The following is a 27,950-nucleotide window of genomic DNA, read 5'->3' as shown; positions in this document are numbered from 1 at the left end:
TTTTAAACGTCAGCGGAATTCCGAGAACAATGGAAGAGTTCCGAAGCATTTTTAAGCGTCAGCAGAATTCCGAGAACAATGGAAGAGTACCGAAGCATTTTAAAACTTCAGCAGAATTCCAAGAACAATGGAAGAGTTCCGAAGCATTTTTAAACGTCAGCGGAATTCCGAGAACAATGGAAGAGTTCCGAAGCATTTTTAAACGTCAGCGGAATTCCGAGAACAATGGAAGAGTTCTGAAGCATTTTTAAGAGTCAGCGGAATTTTGAAAACAATGGAAGATTTCCGAAGCATTTTTAAATGTCAGCAGAATTCCGAGAAAAATGGAAGGGTTCCGAAGCATTTTTAAACTTCAGCGGAATTTGGAGAACAATGGAAGAGTACCGAAGCATTTTAAAACTTCAGCAGAATTCCAAGAACAATGGAAGAGTTCCGAAGCATTTTTAAACGTCAGCGGAATTCCGAGAACAATGGAAGAGTTCCGAAGCATTTTTAAAAGTTCAGCAGAATTCCGAGAACAATTGAAGAGTTCCGAAGCATTTTTAAACGTCAGCGGAATGCCGAGAACAATGGAAGAGTTCCGAAGCATTTTTAAACGTCAGCAGAATTCCGAGAACAATGGAAGAGTACCGAAGCATTTTTAAACGTCAGCGGAATTCTGAGAACAATGGAAGAGTTTCGAAGCATTTTTAAACTTCAGCAGAATTCCGAGAACAATGGAAGAGTTCCGAAGCATTTTTAAACTTCAACGGAATTTCGAGAACAATGGAAGAGTTCCGAAGCATTTTTAAACGTCAGCAGAATTCCGAGAACAATGTAAGAGTTCTGAAGCATTTTTAAACTTCAGCAGAATTCTGAGAGCAATGGAAGAGTTCCAAAGCATTTTAAAAGTTCAGCAGAATTCCGAGAACAATTGAAGAGTTCTGAAGCATTTTTAAACGTCAGCGGAATGCCGAGAACAATGCAAGATTTCCGAAGCATTTTTATATGTCAGCGGAATTCCGAGAACAAAGGAAGAGTACCGAAGCATTTTTAAACGTCAGCGGAATTCTGAGAACAATGGAAGAGTTTCGAAGCATTTTTAAACTTCAACGGAATTCCGAGAACAATGGAAGAGTTCCGAAGCATTTTTAAACGTCAGCGGAATTCCGAGAACAATGAAAGAGTTGCGAAGCATTATTAAACGTCAGCGGAATTCCGAGAACAATGAAAGAGTTGTGAAGCATTTTTAAACGTCATCGGAATTCCGAGAACAATGGAAGAGTTTCGAAGCATTTTTAAACTTCAACGGAATTCCGAGAACAATGGAAGAGTTCTGAAGCATTTTTAAGCGTCAGCGGAATTTTGAAAAAATGGAAGATTTCCGAAGCATTTTTAAACGTCAGCGGAATTCTGAGAACAATGGAAGAGTTCCGAAGCATTTTTAAACTTCAGCAGAATTCCGAGAACAATGGAAGGGTTCCAAAGCATTTTTAAACTTCAGCGGAATTTGGAGAACAATGGAAGAGTTCCGAAGCATTTTTAAAAGTCAGCGGAATTCCGAGAACAATGGAAGAGTTGTGAAGCATTTTTAAACGTCATCGGAATTCCGAGAACAATGGAAGATTTCCGAAGCATTTTTAAACGTCAGCGGAATTCTGAGAACAATGGAAGAGTTCTGAAGCATTTTTAAACTTCAGCAGAATTCCGAGAACAATGGAAGAGTTCCGAAGCATTTTTAAACTTCAGCGGAATTACGAGAACAATGTAAGAGATTTTAAGCATTTTTAAACTTCAGCGGAATTCCGAGAACAATAGAAGAGTTCCGAAGCATTTTTAAAATTCACATGAATTCCGAGAATAATGGAAGAGTTCAGATGAATTTTTAGACTTCAGCAGAATTCCTAGAACAATGGAAGAGTTCCGAAGCATTTTTAATTGTCAGCGGAATTCCGAGAACAATGGAAGAGTACCGAAGCATTTTAAAACGTCATCGGAATTCCGAGAACAATGGAAGAGTTCCGAAGCATTTTTAAACTTCAGCGGAATTACGAGAACAATGGAAGAGTTCCGAAGCATTTTTAAACATGAGCAGAATTACGAGAACAATGGAAGAGATTTTAAGCATTTTTAAACTTCAGCGGAATTCCGAGAACAATAGAAGACTTCCGAAGCATTTTTAAACTTCACCTGAATTCCGAGAGCAATGGAAGAGTTCCATAGCATTTTAAAAGTTCAGCAGAATTCCGAGAACAATTGAAGAGTTCCGAAGCATTTTTAAACGTCAGCGGAATGCCGAGAACAATACAAGATTTCCGAAGCATTTTTATATGTCAGCGGAATTCCGAGAACAATGGAAGAGTACCGAACAATTTTTAAACGTCAGCGGAATTCCGAGAACAATGGAAGAGTTCCGAAGCATTTTTAAATGTCAGCGGAATTCCGAGAACAATGGAAGAGTTCTGAAGCATTTTTAAACGTCAGCGGAATTTTGAAAACAATGGAAGATTTCTGAAGCATTTTTAAATGTCAGCGGAATTCCGAGAACAATGGAAGAGTTTCGAAGCATTTTTAAACTTCAACGGAATTCCGAGAACAATGGAAGAGTTCCGAAGCATTTTTAAACGTCAGCGGAATTCCGAGAACAAGGAAAGAGTTGCTAAGCATTATTAAACGTCAGCGGAATTCCGAGAACAATGGAAGAGTTCTGAAGCATTTTTAAACTTCAGCAGAATTCCGAGAACAATGGAAGAGTTTCGAAGCATTTTTAAACTTCAACGGAATTCCGAGAACAATGGAAGAGTTCAGAAGCATTTTTAAACGTCATCGGAATTCCGAGAACAATGGAAGAGTTCCGAAGCATTTTTAAACGTCAGCAGAATTCTGAGAACAATGGAAAAGTTCTGAAGCATTTTTAAACGTCAGCGGAATTTTGAAAACAATGGAAGATTTCCGAAGCATTTTTAAACGTCAGCGGAATTCTGAGAACAATGGAAGAGTTCTGAAGCATTTTTAAACTTCAGCAGAATTCCGAGAACAATGGAAGAGTTCCGAAGCATTTTTAAACTTCAGCGGAATTCCGAGAACAATGTAAGAGATTTTAAGCATTTTTAAACTTCAGCGGAATTCCGAGAACAATAGAAAAGTTCCGAAGCATTTTTAAAATTCACACGAATTGCGAGAATAATGGAAGAGTTCCGAAGAATTTTTAAACGTCAGCGGAATTCCGAGAACAATGGAAGAGTACCGAAGCATTTTAAAACGTCATCGGAATTCCGAGAACAATGGAAGAGTTCCGAAGCATTTTTAAATGTCAGCGGAATTCCGAGAACAATGCAAGATTTCCGAAGCATTTTTATATGTCAGCGGAATTCCGAGAACAATGGAAGAGTTCCGAAGCATTTTTAAACGTCAGCGGAATTCCGAGAACAATGGAAGAGTTCCGAAGCATTTTTAAGCGTCAGCAGAATTCCGAGAACAATGGAAGAGTACCGAAGCATTTTAAAACTTCAGCAGAATTCCAAGAACAATGGAAGAGTTCCGAAGCATTTTTAAACGTCAGCGGAATTCCGAGAACAATGGAAGAGTTCCGAAGCATTTTTAAACGTCAGCGGAATTCCGAGAACAATGGAAGAGTTCTGAAGCATTTTTAAGAGTCAGCGGAATTTTGAAAACAATGGAAGATTTCCGAAGCATTTTTAAATGTCAGCAGAATTCCGAGAAAAATGGAAGGGTTCCGAAGCATTTTTAAACTTCAGCGGAATTTGGAGAACAATGGAAGAGTACCGAAGCATTTTAAAACTTCAGCAGAATTCCAAGAACAATGGAAGAGTTCCGAAGCATTTTTAAACGTCAGCGGAATTCCGAGAACAATGGAAGAGTTCCGAAGCATTTTTAAAAGTTCAGCAGAATTCCGAGAACAATTGAAGAGTTCCGAAGCATTTTTAAACGTCAGCGGAATGCCGAGAACAATGGAAGAGTTCCGAAGCATTTTTAAACGTCAGCAGAATTCCGAGAACAATGGAAGAGTACCGAAGCATTTTTAAACGTCAGCGGAATTCTGAGAACAATGGAAGAGTTTCGAAGCATTTTTAAACTTCAGCAGAATTCCGAGAACAATGGAAGAGTTCCGAAGCATTTTTAAACTTCAACGGAATTTCGAGAACAATGGAAGAGTTCCGAAGCATTTTTAAACGTCAGCAGAATTCCGAGAACAATGTAAGAGTTCTGAAGCATTTTTAAACTTCAGCAGAATTCTGAGAGCAATGGAAGAGTTCCAAAGCATTTTAAAAGTTCAGCAGAATTCCGAGAACAATTGAAGAGTTCTGAAGCATTTTAAAACATCAGCGGAATGCCGAGAACAATGCAAGATTTCCGAAGCATTTTTATATGTCAGCGGAATTCCGAGAACAAAGGAAGAGTACCGAAGCATTTTTAAACGTCAGCGGAATTCTGAGAACAATGGAAGAGTTCTGAAGCATTTTTAAATTTCAGCGGAATTCCGAGAACAATGAAAGAGTTGCGAAGCATTATTAAACGTCAGCGGAATTCCGAGAACAATGGAAGAGTTCTGAAGCATTTTTAAACTTCAGCAGAATTCTGAGAACAATGGAAGAGTTTCGAAGCATTTTTAAACTTCAACGGAATTCCGAGAACAATGGAAGAGTTCCGAAGCATTTTTAAACGTCAGCGGAATTCCGAGAACAATGAAAGAGTTGCGAAGCATTATTAAACGTCAGCGGAATTCCGAGAACAATGAAAGAGTTGTGAAGCATTTTTAAACGTCATCGGAATTCCGAGAACAATGGAAGAGTTTCGAAGCATTTTTAAACTTCAACGGAATTCCGAGAACAATGGAAGAGTTCTGAAGCATTTTTAAGCGTCAGCGGAATTTTGAAAACAATGGAAGATTTCCGAAGCATTTTTAAACGTCAGCGGAATTCTGAGAACAATGGAAGAGTTCCGAAGCATTTTTAAACTTCAGCAGAATTCCGAGAACAATGGAAGGGTTCCGAAGCATTTTTAAACTTCAGCGGAATTTGGAGAACAATGGAAGAGTTCCGAAGCATTTTTAAAAGTCAGCGGAATTCCGAGAACAATGGAAGAGTTGTGAAGCATTTTTAAACGTCATCGGAATTCCGAGAACAATGGAAGATTTCCGAAGCATTTTTAAACGTCAGCGGAATTCTGAGAACAATGGAAGAGTTCTGAAGCATTTTTAAACTTCAGCAGAATTCCGAGAACAATGGAAGAGTTCCGAAGCATTTTTAAACTTCAGCGGAATTCCGAGAACAATGTAAGAGATTTTAAGCATTTTTAAACTTCAGCGGAATTCCGAGAACAATAGAAGAGTTCCGAAGCATTTTTAAAATTCACATGAATTCCGAGAATAATGGAAGAGTTCAGATGAATTTTTAGACTTCAGCAGAATTCCTAGAACAATGGAAGAGTTCCGAAGCATTTTTAATTGTCAGCGGAATTCCGAGAACAATGGAAGAGTACCGAAGCATTTTAAAACGTCAGCGGAATTCCGAGAACAATGGAAGAGTTCCGAAGCATTTTTAAACGTCAGCAGAATTCTGAGAACAATGGAAAAGTTCTGAAGCATTTTTAAACGTCAGCGGAATTTTGAAAACAATGGAAGATTTCCGAAGCATTTTTAAACGTCAGCGGAATTCTGAGAACAATGGAAGAGTTCTGAAGCATTTTTAAACTTCAGCAGAATTCCGAGAACAATGGAAGAGTTCCGAAGCATTTTTAAACTTCAGCGGAATTCCGAGAACAATGTAAGAGATTTTAAGCATTTTTAAACTTCAGCGGAATTCCGAGAACAATAGAAAAGTTCCGAAGCATTTTTAAAATTCACACGAATTGCGAGAATAATGGAAGAGTTCCGAAGAATTTTTAAACGTTAGCGGAATTCCGAGAACAATGGAAGAGTACCGAAGCATTTTAAAACGTCATCGGAATTCCGAGAACAATGGAAGAGTTCCGAAGCATTTTTAAACGTCAGCGGAATTCCGAGAACAATGCAAGAGTTCCGAAGCATTTTTAAACGTCAGCGGAATTCCGAGAACAATGGAAGAGTTCCGAAGCATTTTTAAACGTCAGCGGAATTCCGAGAACAATGGAAGAGTTCTGAAGCATTTTTAAGAGTCAGCGGAATTTTGAAAACAATGGAAGATTTCCGAAGCATTTTTAAATGTCAGCAGAATTCCGAGAAAAATGGAAGGGTTCCGAAGCATTTTTAAACTTCAGCGGAATTTGGAGAACAATGGAAGAGTACCGAAGCATTTTAAAACTTCAGCAGAATTCCAAGAACAATGGAAGAGTTCCGAAGCATTTTTAAACGTCAGCGGAATTCCGAGAACAATGGAAGAGTTCCGAAGCATTTTTAAAAGTTCAGCAGAATTCCGAGAACAATTGAAGAGTTCCGAAGCATTTTTAAACGTCAGCGGAATGCCGAGAACAATGGAAGAGTTCCGAAGCATTTTTAAACGTCAGCAGAATTCCGAGAACAATGGAAGAGTACCGAAGCATTTTTAAACGTCAGCGGAATTCTGAGAACAATGGAAGAGTTTCGAAGCATTTTTAAACTTCAGCAGAATTCCGAGAACAATGGAAGAGTTCCGAAGCATTTTTAAACTTCAACGGAATTTCGAGAACAATGGAAGAGTTCCGAAGCATTTTTAAACGTCAGCAGAATTCCGAGAACAATGTAAGAGTTCTGAAGCATTTTTAAACTTCAGCAGAATTCTGAGAGCAATGGAAGAGTTCCAAAGCATTTTAAAAGTTCAGCAGAATTCCGAGAACAATTGAAGAGTTCTGAAGCATTTTTAAACGTCAGCGGAATGCCGAGAACAATGCAAGATTTCCGAAGCATTTTTATATGTCAGCGGAATTCCGAGAACAAAGGAAGAGTACCGAAGCATTTTTAAACGTCAGCGGAATTCTGAGAACAATGGAAGAGTTTCGAAGCATTTTTAAACTTCAACGGAATTCCGAGAACAATGGAAGAGTTCCGAAGCATTTTTAAACGTCAGCGGAATTCCGAGAACAATGAAAGAGTTGCGAAGCATTATTAAACGTCAGCGGAATTCCGAGAACAATGAAAGAGTTGTGAAGCATTTTTAAACGTCATCGGAATTCCGAGAACAATGGAAGAGTTTCGAAGCATTTTTAAACTTCAACGGAATTCCGAGAACAATGGAAGAGTTCTGAAGCATTTTTAAGCGTCAGCGGAATTTTGAAAAAATGGAAGATTTCCGAAGCATTTTTAAACGTCAGCGGAATTCTGAGAACAATGGAAGAGTTCCGAAGCATTTTTAAACTTCAGCAGAATTCCGAGAACAATGGAAGGGTTCCAAAGCATTTTTAAACTTCAGCGGAATTTGGAGAACAATGGAAGAGTTCCGAAGCATTTTTAAAAGTCAGCGGAATTCCGAGAACAATGGAAGAGTTGTGAAGCATTTTTAAACGTCATCGGAATTCCGAGAACAATGGAAGATTTCCGAAGCATTTTTAAACGTCAGCGGAATTCTGAGAACAATGGAAGAGTTCTGAAGCATTTTTAAACTTCAGCAGAATTCCGAGAACAATGGAAGAGTTCCGAAGCATTTTTAAACTTCAGCGGAATTACGAGAACAATGTAAGAGATTTTAAGCATTTTTAAACTTCAGCGGAATTCCGAGAACAATAGAAGAGTTCCGAAGCATTTTTAAAATTCACATGAATTCCGAGAATAATGGAAGAGTTCAGATGAATTTTTAGACTTCAGCAGAATTCCTAGAACAATGGAAGAGTTCCGAAGCATTTTTAATTGTCAGCGGAATTCCGAGAACAATGGAAGAGTACCGAAGCATTTTAAAACGTCATCGGAATTCCGAGAACAATGGAAGAGTTCCGAAGCATTTTTAAACTTCAGCGGAATTACGAGAACAATGGAAGAGTTCCGAAGCATTTTTAAACATGAGCAGAATTACGAGAACAATGGAAGAGATTTTAAGCATTTTTAAACTTCAGCGGAATTCCGAGAACAATAGAAGACTTCCGAAGCATTTTTAAACTTCACCTGAATTCCGAGAGCAATGGAAGAGTTCCATAGCATTTTAAAAGTTCAGCAGAATTCCGAGAACAATTGAAGAGTTCCGAAGCATTTTTAAACGTCAGCGGAATGCCGAGAACAATACAAGATTTCCGAAGCATTTTTATATGTCAGCGGAATTCCGAGAACAATGGAAGAGTACCGAACAATTTTTAAACGTCAGCGGAATTCCGAGAACAATGGAAGAGTTCCGAAGCATTTTTAAATGTCAGCGGAATTCCGAGAACAATGGAAGAGTTCTGAAGCATTTTTAAACGTCAGCGGAATTTTGAAAACAATGGAAGATTTCTGAAGCATTTTTAAATGTCAGCGGAATTCCGAGAACAATGGAAGAGTTTCGAAGCATTTTTAAACTTCAACGGAATTCCGAGAACAATGGAAGAGTTCCGAAGCATTTTTAAACGTCAGCGGAATTCCGAGAACAAGGAAAGAGTTGCTAAGCATTATTAAACGTCAGCGGAATTCCGAGAACAATGGAAGAGTTCTGAAGCATTTTTAAACTTCAGCAGAATTCCGAGAACAATGGAAGAGTTTCGAAGCATTTTTAAACTTCAACGGAATTCCGAGAACAATGGAAGAGTTCAGAAGCATTTTTAAACGTCATCGGAATTCCGAGAACAATGGAAGAGTTCCGAAGCATTTTTAAACGTCAGCAGAATTCTGAGAACAATGGAAAAGTTCTGAAGCATTTTTAAACGTCAGCGGAATTTTGAAAACAATGGAAGATTTCCGAAGCATTTTTAAACGTCAGCGGAATTCTGAGAACAATGGAAGAGTTCTGAAGCATTTTTAAACTTCAGCAGAATTCCGAGAACAATGGAAGAGTTCCGAAGCATTTTTAAACTTCAGCGGAATTCCGAGAACAATGTAAGAGATTTTAAGCATTTTTAAACTTCAGCGGAATTCCGAGAACAATAGAAAAGTTCCGAAGCATTTTTAAAATTCACACGAATTGCGAGAATAATGGAAGAGTTCCGAAGAATTTTTAAACGTCAGCGGAATTCCGAGAACAATGGAAGAGTACCGAAGCATTTTAAAACGTCATCGGAATTCCGAGAACAATGGAAGAGTTCCGAAGCATTTTTAAATGTCAGCGGAATTCCGAGAACAATGCAAGATTTCCGAAGCATTTTTATATGTCAGCGGAATTCCGAGAACAATGGAAGAGTTCCGAAGCATTTTTAAACGTCAGCGGAATTCCGAGAACAATGGAAGAGTTCCGAAGCATTTTTAAGCGTCAGCAGAATTCCGAGAACAATGGAAGAGTACCGAAGCATTTTAAAACTTCAGCAGAATTCCAAGAACAATGGAAGAGTTCCGAAGCATTTTTAAACGTCAGCGGAATTCCGAGAACAATGGAAGAGTTCCGAAGCATTTTTAAACGTCAGCGGAATTCCGAGAACAATGGAAGAGTTCTGAAGCATTTTTAAGAGTCAGCGGAATTTTGAAAACAATGGAAGATTTCCGAAGCATTTTTAAATGTCAGCAGAATTCCGAGAAAAATGGAAGGGTTCCGAAGCATTTTTAAACTTCAGCGGAATTTGGAGAACAATGGAAGAGTACCGAAGCATTTTAAAACTTCAGCAGAATTCCAAGAACAATGGAAGAGTTCCGAAGCATTTTTAAACGTCAGCGGAATTCCGAGAACAATGGAAGAGTTCCGAAGCATTTTTAAAAGTTCAGCAGAATTCCGAGAACAATTGAAGAGTTCCGAAGCATTTTTAAACGTCAGCGGAATGCCGAGAACAATGGAAGAGTTCCGAAGCATTTTTAAACGTCAGCAGAATTCCGAGAACAATGGAAGAGTACCGAAGCATTTTTAAACGTCAGCGGAATTCTGAGAACAATGGAAGAGTTTCGAAGCATTTTTAAACTTCAGCAGAATTCCGAGAACAATGGAAGAGTTCCGAAGCATTTTTAAACTTCAACGGAATTTCGAGAACAATGGAAGAGTTCCGAAGCATTTTTAAACGTCAGCAGAATTCCGAGAACAATGTAAGAGTTCTGAAGCATTTTTAAACTTCAGCAGAATTCTGAGAGCAATGGAAGAGTTCCAAAGCATTTTAAAAGTTCAGCAGAATTCCGAGAACAATTGAAGAGTTCTGAAGCATTTTAAAACATCAGCGGAATGCCGAGAACAATGCAAGATTTCCGAAGCATTTTTATATGTCAGCGGAATTCCGAGAACAAAGGAAGAGTACCGAAGCATTTTTAAACGTCAGCGGAATTCTGAGAACAATGGAAGAGTTCTGAAGCATTTTTAAATTTCAGCGGAATTCCGAGAACAATGAAAGAGTTGCGAAGCATTATTAAACGTCAGCGGAATTCCGAGAACAATGGAAGAGTTCTGAAGCATTTTTAAACTTCAGCAGAATTCTGAGAACAATGGAAGAGTTTCGAAGCATTTTTAAACTTCAACGGAATTCCGAGAACAATGGAAGAGTTCCGAAGCATTTTTAAACGTCAGCGGAATTCCGAGAACAATGAAAGAGTTGCGAAGCATTATTAAACGTCAGCGGAATTCCGAGAACAATGAAAGAGTTGTGAAGCATTTTTAAACGTCATCGGAATTCCGAGAACAATGGAAGAGTTTCGAAGCATTTTTAAACTTCAACGGAATTCCGAGAACAATGGAAGAGTTCTGAAGCATTTTTAAGCGTCAGCGGAATTTTGAAAACAATGGAAGATTTCCGAAGCATTTTTAAACGTCAGCGGAATTCTGAGAACAATGGAAGAGTTCCGAAGCATTTTTAAACTTCAGCAGAATTCCGAGAACAATGGAAGGGTTCCGAAGCATTTTTAAACTTCAGCGGAATTTGGAGAACAATGGAAGAGTTCCGAAGCATTTTTAAAAGTCAGCGGAATTCCGAGAACAATGGAAGAGTTGTGAAGCATTTTTAAACGTCATCGGAATTCCGAGAACAATGGAAGATTTCCGAAGCATTTTTAAACGTCAGCGGAATTCTGAGAACAATGGAAGAGTTCTGAAGCATTTTTAAACTTCAGCAGAATTCCGAGAACAATGGAAGAGTTCCGAAGCATTTTTAAACTTCAGCGGAATTCCGAGAACAATGTAAGAGATTTTAAGCATTTTTAAACTTCAGCGGAATTCCGAGAACAATAGAAGAGTTCCGAAGCATTTTTAAAATTCACATGAATTCCGAGAATAATGGAAGAGTTCAGATGAATTTTTAGACTTCAGCAGAATTCCTAGAACAATGGAAGAGTTCCGAAGCATTTTTAATTGTCAGCGGAATTCCGAGAACAATGGAAGAGTACCGAAGCATTTTAAAACGTCATCGGAATTCCGAGAACAATGGAAGAGTTCCGAAGCATTTTTAAACTTCAGCGGAATTACGAGAACAATGGAAGAGTTCCGAAGCATTTTTAAACATGAGCAGAATTACGAGAACAATGGAAGAGATTTTAAGCATTTTTAAACTTCAGCGGAATTCCGAGAACAATAGAAGAGTTCCCAAGCATTTTTAAACTTCACCCGAATTCCGAGAGCAATGGAAGAGTTCCATAGCATTTTAAAAGTTCAGCAGAATTCCGAGAACAATTGAAGAGTTCCGAAGCATTTTTAAACGTCAGCGGAATGCCGAGAACAATACAAGATTTCCGAAGCATTTTTATATGTCAGCGGAATTCCGAGAACAATGGAAGAGTACCGAACAATTTTTAAACGTCAGCGGAATTCCGAGAACAATGGAAGAGTTCCGAAGCATTTTTAAATGTCAGCGGAATTCCGAGAACAATGGAAGAGTTCTGAAGCATTTTTAAACGTCAGCGGAATTTTGAAAACAATGGAAGATTTCCGAAGCATTTTTAAATGTCAGCGGAATTCCGAGAACAATGGAAGAGTTTCGAAGCATTTTTAAACTTCAACGGAATTCCGAGAACAATGGAAGAGTTCCGAAGCATTTTTAAACGTCAGCGGAATTCCGAGAACAATGGAAGAGTTCTGAAGCATTTTTAAACTTCAGCAGAATTCCGAGAACAATGGAAGAGTTCCGAAGCATTTTTAAACGTCAGCAGAATTCTGAGAACAATGGAAAAGTTCTGAAGCATTTTTAAACGTCAGCGGAATTTTGAAAACAATGGAAGATTTCCGAAGCATTTTTAAACGTCAGCGGAATTCTGAGAACAATGGAAGAGTTCTGAAGCATTTTTAAACTTCAGCAGAATTCCGAGAACAATGGAAGAGTTCCGAAGCATTTTTAAACTTCAGCGGAATTCCGAGAACAATGTAAGAGATTTTAAGCATTTTTAAACTTCAGCGGAATTCCGAGAACAATAGAAAAGTTCCGAAGCATTTTTAAAATTCACACGAATTGCGAGAATAATGGAAGAGTTCCGAAGAATTTTTAAACGTCAGCGGAATTCCGAGAACAATGGAAGAGTACCGAAGCATTTTAAAACGTCATCGGAATTCCGAGAACAATGGAAGAGTTCCGAAGCATTTTTAAACGTCAGCGGAATTCCGAGAACAATGCAAGATTTCCGAAGCATTTTTATATGTCAGCGGAATTCCGAGAACAATGGAAGAGTTCCGAAGCATTTTTAAACGTCAGCGGAATTCCGAGAACAATGGAAGAGTTCCGAAGCATTTTTAAGCGTCAGCAGAATTCCGAGAACAATGGAAGAGTACCGAAGCATTTTAAAACTTCAGCAGAATTCCAAGAACAATGGAAGAGTTCCGAAGCATTTTTAAATGTCAGCGGAATTCCGAGAACAATGGAAGAGTTCTGAAGCATTTTTAAACGTCAGCGGAATTTTGAAAACAATGGAAGATTTCCGAAGCATTTTTAAATGTCAGCAGAATTCCGAGAAAAATGGAAGGGTTCCGAAGCATTTTTAAACTTCAGCGGAATTTGGAGAACAATGGAAGAGTACCGAAGCATTTTAAAACTTCAGCAGAATTCCAAGAAAAATGGAAGAGTTCCGAAGCATTTTTAAACGTCAGCGGAATTCCGAGAACAATGGAAGAGTTCCGAAGCATTTTTAAACGTCAGCGGAATTCCGAGAACAAGGAAAGAGTTGCGAAGCATTATTAAACGTCAGCGGAATTCCGAGAACAATGGAAGAGTTCTGAAGCATTTTTAAACTTCAGCAGAATTCCGAGAACAATGGAAGAGTTTCGAAGCATTTTTAAACTTCAACGGAATTCCGAGAACAATGGAAGAGTTCAGAAGCATTTTTAAACGTCAGCGGAATTCCGAGAACAATGGAAGAGTTCCGAAGCATTTTTAAACGTCAGCAGAATTCTGAGAACAATGGAAAAGTTCTGAAGCATTTTTAAACGTCAGCGGAATTTTGAAAACAATGGAAGATTTCCGAAGCATTTTTAAACGTCAGCGGAATTCTGAGAACAATGGAAGAGTTCTGAAGCATTTTTAAACTTCAGCAGAATTCCGAGAACAATGGAAGAGTTCCGAAGCATTTTTAAACTTCAGCGGAATTCCGAGAACAATGTAAGAGATTTTAAGCATTTTTAAACTTCAGCAGAATTCCGAGAACAATGGAAGAGTACCGAAGCATTTTAAAACGTCATCGGAATTCCGAGAACAATGGAAGAGTTCCGAAGCATTTTTAAACGTCAGCGGAATTCCGAGAACAATGGAAGAGTTCCGAAGCATTTTTAAACGTCAGCGGAATTCCGAGAACAATGGAAGAGTTCTGAAGCATTTTTAAGAGTCAGCGGAATTTTGAAAACAATGGAAGATTTCCAAAGCATTTTTAAATGTCAGCAGAATTACGAGAAAAATGGAAGGGTTCCGAAGCATTTTTAAACTTCAGTGGAATTTGGAGAACAATGGAAGAGTACCGAAGCATTTTAAAACTTCAGCAGAATTCCAAGAACAATGGAAGAGTTCCGAAGCATTTTTAAACGTCAGCGGTATTCCGAGAACAATGGAAGAGTTCCGAAGCATTTTTAAAAGTTCAGCAGAATTCCGAGAACAATTGAAGAGTTCCGAAGCATTTTTAAACGTCAGCGGAATGCCGAGAACAATGGAAGAGTTCCGAAGCATTTTTAAACGTCAGCAGAATTCCGAGAACAATGGAAGAGTTCCGAAGCATTTTTAAACTTCAACGGAATTTCGAGAACAATGGAAGAGTTCCGAAGCATTTTTAAACGTCAGCAGAATTCCGAGAACAATGTAAGAGTTCTGAAGCATTTTTAAACTTCAGCAGAATTCTGAGAGCAATGGAAGAGTTCCAAAGCATTTTAAAAGTTCAGCAGAATTCCGAGAACAATTGAAGAGTTCTGAAGCATTTTTAAACGTCAGCGGAATGCCGAGAACAATGCAAGATTTCCGAAGCATTTTTATATGTCAGCGGAATTCCGAGAACAAAGGAAGAGTACCGAAGCATTTTTAAACGTCAGCGGAATTCTGAGAACAATGGAAGAGTTCTGAAGCATTTTTAAATTGCAGCGGAATTCCGAGAACAATGAAAGAGTTGCGAAGCATTATTAAACGTCAGCGGAATTCCGAGAACAATGGAAGAGTTCTGAAGCATTTTTAAACTTCAGCAGAATTCTGAGAACAATGGAAGAGTTTCGAAGCATTTTTAAACTTCAACGGAATTCCGAGAACAATGGAAGAGTTCCGAAGCATTTTTAAACGTCAGCGGAATTCCGAGAACAATGAAAGAGTTGCGAAGCATTATTAAACGTCAGCGGAATTCCGAGAACAATGGAAGAGTTCCGAAGCATTTTTAAGCGTCAGCAGAATTCCGAGAACAATGGAAGAGTTCCGAAGCATTTTTAAACTTCAGCGGAATTCCGAGAACAATGTAAGAGATTTTAAGCATTTTTAAACTTCAGCGGAATTCCGAGAACAATAGAAAAGTTCCGAAGCATTTTTAAAATTCACACGAATTGCGAGAATAATGGAAGAGTTCCGAAGAATTTTTAAACGTCAGCGGAATTCCGAGAACAATGGAAGAGTACCGAAGCATTTTAAAACGTCATCGGAATTCCGAGAACAATGGAAGAGTTCCGAAGCATTTTTAAACGTCAGCGGAATTCCGAGAACAATGCAAGATTTCCGAAGCATTTTTATATGTCAGCGGAATTCCGAGAACAATGGAAGAGTTCCGAAGTATTTTTAAAAGTTCAGCAGAATTCCGAGAACAATTGAAGAGTTCCGAAGCATTTTTAAACGTCAGCGGAATGCCGAGAACAATGCAAGATTTCAGAAGCATTTTTATATGTCAGCGGAATTCCGAGAACAATGGAAGAGTACCGAACAATTTTTAAACGTCAGCGGAATTCCGAGAACAATGGAAGAGTTCCGAAGCATTTTTAAATGTCAGCGGAATTCCGAGAACAATGGAAGAGTTCTGAAGCATTTTTAAACGTCAGCGGAATTTTGAAAACAATGGAAGATTTCCGAAGCATTTTTAAATGTCAGCAGAATTCCGAGAAAAATGGAAGGGTTCCGAAGCATTTTTAAACTTCAGCGGAATTTGGAGAACAATGGAAGAGTACCGAAGCATTTTAAAACTTCAGCAGAATTCCAAGAAAAATGGAAGAGTTCCGAAGCATTTTTAAACGTCAGCGGAATTCCGAGAACAATGGAAGAGTTCCGAAGCATTTTTAAACGTCAGCGGAATTCCGAGAACAAGGAAAGAGTTGCGAAGCATTATTAAACGTCAGCGGAATTCCGAGAACAATGGAAGAGTTCTGAAGCATTTTTAAACTTCAGCAGAATTCCGAGAACAATGGAAGAGTTTCGAAGCATTTTTAAACTTCAACGGAATTCCGAGAACAATGGAAGAGTTCAGAAGCATTTTTAAACGTCAGCGGAATTCCGAGAACAATGGAAGAGTTCCGAAGCATTTTTAAACGTCAGCAGAATTCTGAGAACAATGGAAAAGTTCTGAAGCATTTTTAAACGTCAGCGGAATTTTGAAAACAATGGAAGATTTCCGAAGCATTTTTAAATGTCAGTGGAATTCTGAGAACAATGGAAGAGTTCTGAAGCATTTTTAAACTTCAGCAGAATTCCGAGAACAATGGAAGAGTTCCGAAGCATTTTTAAACTTCAGCGGAATTCCGAGAACAATGTAAGAGATTTTAAGCATTTTTAAACTTCAGCGGAATTCCGAGAACAATAGAAAAGTTCCGAAGCATTTTTAAAATTCACACGAATTGCGAGAATAATGGAAGAGTTCTGAAGAATTTTTAAACGTCAGCGGAATTCCGAGAACAATGGAAGAGTACCGAAGCATTTTAAAACGTCATCGGAATTCCGAGAACAATGGAAGAGTTCCGAAGCATTTTTAAACGTCAGCGGAATTCCGAGAACAATGGAAGAGTTCCGAAGCATTTTTAAACGTCAGCGGAATTCCGAGAACAATGGAAGAGTTCTGAAGCATTTTTAAGAGTCAGCGGAATTTTGAAAACAATGGAAGATTTCCGAAGCATTTTTAAATGTCAGCAGAATTCCGAGAAAAATGGAAGGGTTCCGAAGCATTTTTAAACTTCAGCGGAATTTGGAGAACAATGGAAGAGTACCGAAGCATTTTAAAACTTCAGCAGAATTCCAAGAAAAATGGAAGAGTTCCGAAGCATTTTTAAACGTCAGCGGAATTCCGAGAACAATGGAAGAGTTCCGAAGCATTTTTAAACGTCAGCGGAATTCCGAGAACAAGGAAAGAGTTGCGAAGCATTATTAAACGTCAGCGGAATTCCGAGAACAATGGAAGAGTTCTGAAGCATTTTTAAACTTCAGCAGAATTCCGAGAACAATGGAAGAGTTTCGAAGCATTTTTAAACTTCAACGGAATTCCGAGAACAATGGAAGAGTTCAGAAGCATTTTTAAACGTCAGCGGAATTCCGAGAACAATGGAAGAGTTCCGAAGCATTTTTAAACGTCAGCAGAATTCTGAGAACAATGGAAAAGTTCTGAAGCATTTTTAAACGTCAGCGGAATTTTGAAAACAATGGAAGATTTCCGAAGCATTTTTAAACGTCAGCGGAATTCCGAGAACAATGTAAGAGATTTTAAGCATTTTTAAACTTCAGCGGAATTCCGAGAACAATAGAAAAGTTCCGAAGCATTTTTAAAATTCACACGAATTGCGAGAATAATGGAAGAGTTCTGAAGAATTTTTAAACGTCAGCGGAATTCCGAGAACAATGGAAGAGTACCGAAGCATTTTAAAACGTCATCGGAATTCCGAGAACAATGGAAGAGTTCCGAAGCATTTTTAAACGTCAGCGGAATTCCGAGAACAATGGAAGAGTTCCGAAGCATTTTTAAACGTCAGCGGAATTCCGAGAACAATGGAAGAGTTCTGAAGCATTTTTAAGAGTCAGCGGAATTTTGAAAACAATGGAAGATTTCCGAAGCATTTTTAAATGTCAGCAGAATTCCGAGAAAAATGGAAGGGTTCCGAAGCATTTTTAAACTTCAGCGGAATTTGGAGAACAATGGAAGAGTACCGAAGCATTTTTAAACTTCAGCAGAATACCGAGAACAATGGAAGAGTTCCGAGGTATTTTTAAACTTCAGCGGAATTCTGAGAACAATGGAAGAGTTCCGAAGCATTTTTAAACGTCAGCGGAATTCCGAGAACAATGAAAGAGTTGCGAAGCATTATTAAACGTCAGCGGAATTCCGAGAACAATGGAAGAGTACCGAAGCATTTTAAAACGTCATCGGAATTCCGAGAACAATGGAAGAGTTCCGAAGCATTTTTAAACGTCAGCGGAATTCCGAGAACAATGGAAGAGTTCCGAAGCATTTTTAAACGTCAGCGGAATTCCGAGAACAATGGAAGAGTTCTGAAGCATTTTTAAGAGTCAGCGGAATTTTGAAAACAATGGAAGATTTCCGAAGCATTTTTAAATGTCAGCAGAATTCCGAGAAAAATGGAAGGGTTCCGAAGCATTTTTAAACTTCAGCGGAATTTGGAGAACAATGGAAGAGTACCGAAGCATTTTAAAACTTCAGCAGAATTCCAAGAACAATGGAAGAGTTCCGAAGCATTTTTAAACGTCAGCGGAATTCCGAGAACAATGGAAGAGTTCCGAAGCATTTTTAAAAGTTCAGCAGAATTCCGAGAACAATTGAAGAGTTCCGAAGCATTTTTAAACGTCAGCGGAATGCCGAGAACAATGGAAGAGTTCCGAAGCATTTTTAAACGTCAGCAGAATTCCGAGAACAATGTAAGAGTTCTGAAGCATTTTTAAACGTCAGCGGAATTTTGAAAACAATGGAAGATTTCCGAAGCATTTTTAAACGTCAGCGGAATTCCGAGAACAATGTAAGAGATTTTAAGCATTTTTAAACTTCAGCGGAATTCCGAGAACAATAGAAAAGTTCCGAAGCATTTTTAAAATTCACACGAATTGCGAGAATAATGGAAGAGTTCTGAAGAATTTTTAAACGTCAGCGGAATTCCGAGAACAATGGAAGAGTACCGAAGCATTTTAAAACGTCATCGGAATTCCGAGAACAATGGAAGAGTTCCAAAGCATTTTTAAACGTCAGCGGAATTCCGAGAACAATGGAAGAGTTCCGAAGCATTTTTAAACGTCAGCGGAATTCCGAGAACAATGGAAGAGTTCTGAAGCATTTTTAAGAGTCAGCGGAATTTTGAAAACAATGGAAGATTTCCGAAGCATTTTTAAATGTCAGCAGAATTCCGAGAAAAATGGAAGGGTTCCGAAGCATTTTTAAACTTCAGCGGAATTTGGAGAACAATGGAAGAGTACCGAAGCATTTTTAAACTTCAGCAGAATACCGAGAACAATGGAAGAGTTCCGAGGTATTTTTAAACTTCAGCGGAATTCTGAGAACAATGGAAGAGTTCCGAAGCATTTTTAAACGTCAGCGGAATTCCGAGAACAATGAAAGAGTTGCGAAGCATTATTAAACGTCAGCGGAATTCCGAGAACAATGGAAGAGTACCGAAGCATTTTAAAACGTCATCGGAATTCCGAGAACAATGGAAGAGTTCCGAAGCATTTTTAAACGTCAGCGGAATTCCGAGAACAATGGAAGAGTTCCGAAGCATTTTTAAACGTCAGCGGAATTCCGAGAACAATGGAAGAGTTCTGAAGCATTTTTAAGAGTCAGCGGAATTTTGAAAACAATGGAAGATTTCCGAAGCATTTTTAAATGTCAGCAGAATTCCGAGAAAAATGGAAGGGTTCCGAAGCATTTTTAAACTTCAGCGGAATTTGGAGAACAATGGAAGAGTACCGAAGCATTTTAAAACTTCAGCAGAATTCCAAGAACAATGGAAGAGTTCCGAAGCATTTTTAAACGTCAGCGGAATTCCGAGAACAATGGAAGAGTTCCGAAGCATTTTTAAAAGTTCAGCAGAATTCCGAGAACAATTGAAGAGTTCCGAAGCATTTTTAAACGTCAGCGGAATGCCGAGAACAATGGAAGAGTTCCGAAGCATTTTTAAACGTCAGCAGAATTCCGAGAACAATGGAAGAGTTCCGAAGCATTTTTAAACTTCAACGGAATTTCGAGAACAATGGAAGAGTTCCGAAGCATTTTTAAACGTCAGCAGAATTCCGAGAACAATGTAAGAGTTCTGAAGCATTTTTAAACTTCAGCAGAATTCTGAGAGCAATGGAAGAGTTCCAAAGCATTTTAAAAGTTCAGCAGAATTCCGAGAACAATTGAAGAGTTCTGAAGCATTTTTAAACGTCAGCGGAATGCCGAGAACAATGCAAGATTTCCGAAGCATTTTTATATGTCAGCGGAATTCCGAGAACAAAGGAAGAGTACCGAAGCATTTTTAAACGTCAGCGGAATTCTGAGAACAATGGAAGAGTTCTGAAGCATTTTTAAATTGCAGCGGAATTCCGAGAACAATGAAAGAGTTGCGAAGCATTATTAAACGTCAGCGGAATTCCGAGAACAATGGAAGAGTTCTGAAGCATTTTTAAACTTCAGCAGAATTCTGAGAACAATGGAAGAGTTTCGAAGCATTTTTAAACTTCAACGGAATTCCGAGAACAATGGAAGAGTTCCGAAGCATTTTTAAACGTCAGCGGAATTCCGAGAACAATGAAAGAGTTGCGAAGCATTATTAAACGTCAGCGGAATTCCGAGAACAATGGAAGAGTTGTGAAGCATTTTTAAACGTCATCGGAATTCCGAGAACAATGGAAGAGTTCCGAAGCATTTTTAAACTTCAACGGAATTCCGAGAACAATGGAAGAGTTCTGAAGCATTTTTAAGCGTCAGCGGAATTTTGAAAACAATGGAAGATTTCCGTAGCATTTTTAAACGTCAGCGGAATTCTGAGAACAATGGAAGAGTTCCGAAGCATTTTTAAACTTCAGCAGAATTCCGAGAACAATGGAAGGGTTCCGAAGCATTTTTAAACTTCAGCGGAATTTGGAGAACAATGGAAGAGTTCCGAAGCATTTTTAAAAGTCAGCAGAATTCCGAGAACAATGAAAGAGTTGTGAAGCATTTTTAAACGTCATCGGAATTCCGAGAACAATGGAAGATTTCCGAAGCATTTTTAAACGTCAGCGGAATTCTGAGAACAATGGAAGAGTTCTGAAGCATTTTTAAACTTCAGCAGAATTCCGAGAACAATGGAAGAGTTCCGAAGCATTTTTAAACTTCAGCGGAATTCCGAGAACAATGTAAGAGATTTTAAGCATTTTTAAACTTCAGCGGAATTCCGAGAACAATAGAAGAGTTCCGAAGCATTTTTAAAATTCACATGAATTCCGAGAATAATGGAAGAGTTCTGAAGAATTTTTAAACGTCAGCGGAATTCCGAGAACAATGGAAGAGTACCGAAGCATTTTAAAACGTCATCGGAATTCCGAGAACAATGGAAGAGTTCCGAAGCATTTTTAAACGTCAGCGGAATTCCGAGAACAATGGAAGAGTTCCGAAGCATTTTTAAACGTCAGCGGAATTCCGAGAACAATGGAAGAGTTCTGAAGCATTTTTAAGAGTCAGCGGAATTTTGAAAACAATGGAAGATTTCCGAAGCATTTTTAAATGTCAGCAGAATTCCGAGAAAAATGGAAGGGTTCCGAAGCATTTTTAAACTTCAGCGGAATTTGGAGAACAATGGAAGAGTACCGAAGCATTTTAAAACTTCAGCAGAATTCCAAGAAAAATGGAAGAGTTCCGAAGCATTTTTAAACGTCAGCGGAATTCCGAGAACAATGGAAGAGTTCCGAAGCATTTTTAAACGTCAGCGGAATTCCGAGAACAAGGAAAGAGTTGCGAAGCATTATTAAACGTCAGCGGAATTCCGAGAACAATGGAAGAGTTCTGAAGCATTTTTAAACTTCAGCAGAATTCCGAGAACAATGGAAGAGTTTCGAAGCATTTTTAAACTTCAACGGAATTCCGAGAACAATGGAAGAGTTCAGAAGCATTTTTAAACGTCAGCGGAATTCCGAGAACAATGGAAGAGTTCCGAAGCATTTTTAAACGTCAGCAGAATTCTGAGAACAATGGAAAAGTTCTGAAGCATTTTTAAACGTCAGCGGAATTTTGAAAACAATGGAAGATTTCCGAAGCATTTTTAAACGTCAGCGGAATTCCGAGAACAATGTAAGAGATTTTAAGCATTTTTAAACTTCAGCGGAATTCCGAGAACAATAGAAAAGTTCCGAAGCATTTTTAAAATTCACACGAATTGCGAGAATAATGGAAGAGTTCTGAAGAATTTTTAAACGTCAGCGGAATTCCGAGAACAATGGAAGAGTACCGAAGCATTTTAAAACGTCATCGGAATTCCGAGAACAATGGAAGAGTTCCGAAGCATTTTTAAACGTCAGCGGAATTCCGAGAACAATGGAAGAGTTCCGAAGCATTTTTAAACGTCAGCGGAATTCCGAGAACAATGGAAGAGTTCTGAAGCATTTTTAAGAGTCAGCGGAATTTTGAAAACAATGGAAGATTTCCGAAGCATTTTTAAATGTCAGCAGAATTCCGAGAAAAATGGAAGGGTTCCGAAGCATTTTTAAACTTCAGCGGAATTTGGAGAACAATGGAAGAGTACCGAAGCATTTTTAAACTTCAGCAGAATACCGAGAACAATGGAAGAGTTCCGAGGTATTTTTAAACTTCAGCGGAATTCTGAGAACAATGGAAGAGTTCCGAAGCATTTTTAAACGTCAGCGGAATTCCGAGAACAATGAAAGAGTTGCGAAGCATTATTAAACGTCAGCGGAATTCCGAGAACAATGGAAGAGTACCGAAGCATTTTAAAACGTCATCGGAATTCCGAGAACAATGGAAGAGTTCCGAAGCATTTTTAAACGTCAGCGGAATTCCGAGAACAATGGAAGAGTTCCGAAGCATTTTTAAACGTCAGCGGAATTCCGAGAACAATGGAAGAGTTCTGAAGCATTTTTAAGAGTCAGCGGAATTTTGAAAACAATGGAAGATTTCCGAAGCATTTTTAAATGTCAGCAGAATTCCGAGAAAAATGGAAGGGTTCCGAAGCATTTTTAAACTTCAGCGGAATTTGGAGAACAATGGAAGAGTACCGAAGCATTTTAAAACTTCAGCAGAATTCCAAGAACAATGGAAGAGTTCCGAAGCATTTTTAAACGTCAGCGGAATTCCGAGAACAATGGAAGAGTTCCGAAGCATTTTTAAACGTCAGCGGAATGCCGAGAACAATGGAAGAGTTCCGAAGCATTTTTAAACGTCAGCAGAATTCCGAGAACAATGTAAGAGTTCTGAAGCATTTTTAAACGTCAGCGGAATTTTGAAAACAATGGAAGATTTCCGAAGCATTTTTAAACGTCAGCGGAATTCCGAGAACAATGTAAGAGATTTTAAGCATTTTTAAACTTCAGCGGAATTCCGAGAACAATAGAAAAGTTCCGAAGCATTTTTAAAATTCACACGAATTGCGAGAATAATGGAAGAGTTCTGAAGAATTTTTAAACGTCAGCGGAATTCCGAGAACAATGGAAGAGTACCGAAGCATTTTAAAACGTCATCGGAATTCCGAGAACAATGGAAGAGTTCCGAAGCATTTTTAAACGTCAGCGGAATTCCGAGAACAATGGAAGAGTTCCGAAGCATTTTTAAACGTCAGCGGAATTCCGAGAACAATGGAAGAGTTCTGAAGCATTTTTAAGAGTCAGCGGAATTTTGAAAACAATGGAAGATTTCCGAAGCATTTTTAAATGTCAGCAGAATTCCGAGAAAAATGGAAGGGTTCCGAAGCATTTTTAAACTTCAGCGGAATTTGGAGAACAATGGAAGAGTACCGAAGCATTTTTAAACTTCAGCAGAATACCGAGAACAATGGAAGAGTTCCGAGGTATTTTTAAACTTCAGCGGAATTCTGAGAACAATGGAAGAGTTCCGAAGCATTTTTAAACGTCAGCGGAATTCCGAGAACAATGAAAGAGTTGCGAAGCATTATTAAACGTCAGCGGAATTCCGAGAACAATGGAAGAGTACCGAAGCATTTTAAAACGTCATCGGAATTCCGAGAACAATGGAAGAGTTCCAAAGCATTTTTAAACGTCAGCGGAATTCCGAGAACAATGGAAGAGTTCCGAAGCATTTTTAAACGTCAGCGGAATTCCGAGAACAATGGAAGAGTTCTGAAGCATTTTTAAGAGTCAGCGGAATTTTGAAAACAATGGAAGATTTCCGAAGCATTTTTAAATGTCAGCAGAATTCCGAGAAAAATGGAAGGGTTCCGAAGCATTTTTAAACTTCAGCGGAATTTGGAGAACAATGGAAGAGTACCGAAGCATTTTAAAACTTCAGCAGAATTCCAAGAACAATGGAAGAGTTCCGAAGCATTTTTAAACGTCAGCGGAATTCCGAGAACAATGGAAGAGTTCCGAAGCATTTTTAAAAGTTCAGCAGAATTCCGAGAACAATTGAAGAGTTCCGAAGCATTTTTAAACGTCAGCGGAATGCCGAGAACAATGGAAGAGTTCCGAAGCATTTTTAAACGTCAGCAGAATTCCGAGAACAATGGAAGAGTTCCGAAGCATTTTTAAACTTCAACGGAATTTCGAGAACAATGGAAGAGTTCCGAAGCATTTTTAAACGTCAGCAGAATTCCGAGAACAATGTAAGAGTTCTGAAGCATTTTTAAACTTCAGCAGAATTCTGAGAGCAATGGAAGAGTTCCAAAGCATTTTAAAAGTTCAGCTGAATTCCGAGAACAATTGAAGAGTTCTGAAGCATTTTTAAACGTCAGCGGAATGCCGAGAACAATGCAAGATTTCCGAAGCATTTTTATATGTCAGCGGAATTCCGAGAACAAAGGAAGAGTACCGAAGCATTTTTAAACGTCAGCGGAATTCTGAGAACAATGGAAGAGTTCTGAAGCATTTTTAAATTGCAGCGGAATTCCGAGAACAATGAAAGAGTTGCGAAGCATTATTAAACGTCAGCGGAATTCCGAGAACAATGGAAGAGTTCTGAAGCATTTTTAAACTTCAGCAGAATTCTGAGAACAATGGAAGAGTTTCGAAGCATTTTTAAACTTCAACGGAATTCCGAGAACAATGGAAGAGTTCCGAAGCATTTTTAAACGTCAGCGGAATTCCGAGAACAATGAAAGAGTTGCGAAGCATTATTAAACGTCAGCGGAATTCCGAGAACAATGGAAGAGTTGTGAAGCATTTTTAAACGTCATCGGAATTCCGAGAACAATGGAAGAGTTCCGAAGCATTTTTAAACTTCAACGGAATTCCGAGAACAATGGAAGAGTTCTGAAGCATTTTTAAGCGTCAGCGGAATTTTGAAAACAATGGAAGATTTCCGTAGCATTTTTAAACGTCAGCGGAATTCTGAGAACAATGGAAGAGTTCCGAAGCATTTTTAAACTTCAGCAGAATTCCGAGAACAATGGAAGGGTTCCGAAGCATTTTTAAACTTCAGCGGAATTTGGAGAACAATGGAAGAGTTCCGAAGCATTTTTAAAAGTCAGCAGAATTCCGAGAACAATGAAAGAGTTGTGAAGCATTTTTAAACGTCATCGGAATTCCGAGAACAATGGAAGATTTCCGAAGCATTTTTAAACGTCAGTGGAATTCTGAGAACAATGGAAGAGTTCTGAAGCATTTTTAAACTTCAGCAGAATTCCGAGAACAATGGAAGAGTTCCGAAGCATTTTTAAACTTCAGCGGAATTCCGAGAACAATGTAAGAGATTTTAAGCATTTTTAAACTTCAGCGGAATTCCGAGAACAATAGAAGAGTTCCGAAGCATTTTTAAAATTCACATGAATTCCGAGAATAATGGAAGAGTTCAGATGAATTTTTAGACTTCAGCAGAATTCCTAGAACAATGGAAGAGTTCCGAAGCATTTTTAATTGTCAGCGGAATTCCGAGAACAATGGAAGAGTACCGAAGCATTTTAAAACGTCATCGGAATTCCGAGAACAATGGAAGAGTTCCGAAGCATTTTTAAACTTCAGCGGAATTACGAGAACAATGGAAGAGTTCCGAAGCATTTTTAAACATGAGCAGAATTACGAGAACAATGGAAGAGATTTTAAGCATTTTTAAACTTCAGCGGAATTCCGAGAACAATAGAAGAGTTCCGAAGCATTTTTAAACTTCACCCGAATTCCGAGAGCAATGGAAGAGTTCCATAGCATTTTAAAAGTTCAGCAGAATTCCGAGAACAATTGAAGAGTTCCGAAGCATTTTTAAACGTCAGCGGAATGCCGAGAACAATACAAGATTTCCGAAGCATTTTTATATGTCAGCGGAATTCCGAGAACAATGGAAGTGTACCGAACAATTTTTAAACGTCAGCGGAATTCCGAGAACAATGGAAGAGTTCCGAAGCATTTTTAAATGTCAGCGGAATTCCGAGAACAATGGAAGAGTTCTAAAGCATTTTTAAACGTCAGCGGAATTTTGAAAACAATGGAAGATTTCCGAAGCATTTTTAAATGTCAGCGGAATTCCGAGAACAATGGAAGAGTTTCGAAGCATTTTTAAACTTCAACGGAATTCCGAGAACAATGGAAGAGTTCCGAAGCATTTTTAAACGTCAGCGGAATTCCGAGAACAATGGAAGAGTTCTGAAGCATTTTTAAACTTCAGCAGAATTCCGAGAACAATGGAAGAGTTTCGAAGCATTTTTAAACTTCAACGGAATTCCGAGAACAATGGAAGAGTTCAGAAGCATTTTTAAACGTCAGCGGAATTCCGAGAACAATGGAAGAGTTCCGAAGCATTTTTAAACGTCAGCAGAATTCTGAGAACAATGGAAAAGTTCTGAAGCATTTTTAAACGTCAGCGGAATTTTGAAAACAATGGAAGAGTTCCGAAGCATTTTTAAACGTCAGCGGAATTCCGAGAACAATGGAAGAGTTCTGAAGCATTTTTAAGAGTCAGCGGAATTTTGAAAACAATGGAAGATTTCCGAAGCATTTTTAAATGTCAGCAGAATTCCGAGAAAAATGGAAGGGTTCCGAAGCATTTTTAAACTTCAGCGGAATTTGGAGAACAATGGAAGAGTACCGAAGCATTTTAAAACTTCAGCAGAATTCCAAGAACAATGGAAGAGTTCCGAAGCATTTTTAAACGTCAGCGGAATTCCGAGAACAATGGAAGAGTTCCGAAGCATTTTTAAAAGTTCAGCAGAATTCCGAGAACAATTGAAGAGTTCCGAAGCATTTTTAAACGTCAGCGGAATGCCGAGAACAATGGAAGAGTTCCGAAGCATTTTTAAACGTCAGCAGAATTCCGAGAACAATGGAAGAGTTCCGAAGCATTTTTAAACTTCAACGGAATTTCGAGAACAATGGAAGAGTTCCGAAGCATTTTTAAACGTCAGCAGAATTCCGAGAACAATGTAAGAGTTCTGAAGCATTTTTAAACTTCAGCAGAATTCTGAGAGCAATGGAAGAGTTCCAAAGCATTTTAAAAGTTCAGCAGAATTCCGAGAACAATTGAAGAGTTCTGAAGCATTTTTAAACGTCAGCGGAATGCCGAGAACAATGCAAGATTTCCGAAGCATTTTTATATGTCAGCGGAATTCCGAGAACAAAGGAAGAGTACCGAAGCATTTTTAAACGTCAGCGGAATTCTGAGAACAATGGAAGAGTTCTGAAGCATTTTTAAATTGCAGCGGAATTCCGAGAACAATGAAAGAGTTGCGAAGCATTATTAAACGTCAGCGGAATTCCGAGAACAATGGAAGAGTTCTGAAGCATTTTTAAACTTCAGCAGAATTCTGAGAACAATGGAAGAGTTTCGAAGCATTTTTAAACTTCAACGGAATTCCGAGAACAATGGAAGAGTTCCGAAGCATTTTTAAACGTCAGCGGAATTCCGAGAACAATGAAAGAGTTGCGAAGCATTATTAAACGTCAGCGGAATTCCGAGAACAATGGAAGAGTTGTGAAGCATTTTTAAACGTCATCGGAATTCCGAGAACAATGGAAGAGTTTCGAAGCATTTTTAAACTTCAACGGAATTCCGAGAACAATGGAAGAGTTCTGAAGCATTTTTAAGCGTCAGCGGAATTTTGAAAACAATGGAAGATTTCCGAAGCATTTTTAAACGTCAGCGGAATTCTGAGAACAATGGAAGAGTTCCGAAGCATTTTTAAACTTCAGCAGAATTCCGAGAACAATGGAAGGGTTCCGAAGCATTTTTAAACTTCAGCGGAATTTGGAGAACAATGGAAGAGTTCCGAAGCATTTTTAAAAGTCAGCAGAATTCCGAGAACAATGGAAGAGTTGTGAAGCATTTTTAAACGTCATCGGAATTCCGAGAACAATGGAAGATTTCCGAAGCATTTTTAAACGTCAGCGGAATTCTGAGAACAATGGAAGAGTTCTGAAGCATTTTTAAACTTCAGCAGAATTCCGAGAACAATTGAAGAGTTCCGAAGCATTTTTAAACGTCA

Source organism: Phyllobates terribilis, unplaced genomic scaffold, assembly GCF_046119375.1.
Source record: "Phyllobates terribilis strain yellow unplaced genomic scaffold, ASM4611937v1 Scaffold_22__1_contigs__length_20350403, whole genome shotgun sequence".
Lineage (NCBI taxonomy): Eukaryota > Metazoa > Chordata > Amphibia > Anura > Dendrobatidae > Phyllobates > Phyllobates terribilis.
This window is presented reverse-complemented; position numbering follows the sequence as displayed.